This window comes from Tupaia chinensis, unplaced genomic scaffold, assembly GCF_000334495.1.
Source record: "Tupaia chinensis unplaced genomic scaffold, TupChi_1.0 Scaffold000477_1, whole genome shotgun sequence".
NCBI lineage: Eukaryota > Metazoa > Chordata > Mammalia > Scandentia > Tupaiidae > Tupaia > Tupaia belangeri.
The window spans coordinates 22805-23562 of NW_006159986.1; positions in this window are offsets into that span (position 1 = coordinate 22805).

Genomic DNA, 758 nt, shown 5'->3' on the forward strand with positions numbered 1-758 from the left:
TGGCACCTCCCAAACCCCAATCTGTGCTGGGCCTGCTGAGGTGAGGTCAGTCCCCCACCAGAGCCTGCTGAGGTCACTAGGGCCCTCCTCCTTGCAGAATCCTCTCCAGGGACCTCCCAGTGGCATGTGACCTGACCCCTGCTTCCTCCTTAAATGTCCCTCTTCACTCCCAGGACTTAAACTCTCCTACCTCTCAGAACGGCCTGCCAGCCCTCTCACTGCGGCCTCTGGGCCCAAACTCTGCTGTTCCAAACCCAGATGGCTGACTGCCCACGGAGCATCTCCACCTCATGTACTGTAGATGGAGCGTCCAAAGCTGCTGATTCCCAGTTCCGCCCAGCCACCCCCACTCCTGGGTTCTAAACAAACGCCACACACCAAAGCCCCCAGGCTGCACTCCTGGGAGTTGCATGTCTGTCTCTAGTCAAGCAGTTTCCGTTCCATTCTGTCCAATCCACCTTCTCACACTCAGCCCTCCTCTTAGCCCCTCTGCAGCTGCCAGTCAAGGGGCCCTTAGAGCCCCCTACCTGTGCTGTTCAAGTGTACTCTTTGGACCAGCCATACAGGAACACCCAGGAGCCTGTGGATCCTGTTGGATCTCAGACCCCAGCCCAGACCACATGGCGTCGGAATTTGCATTTGAACAAGACTCCCAGAGGATCCTGAGCTTAAAGTGTGAGCATGGCTGTCCTAACTAATCAAACAAACCCTAGCCTCCTGCAACCCCGACGACCAGTGTGCAAATACCGCCACACACT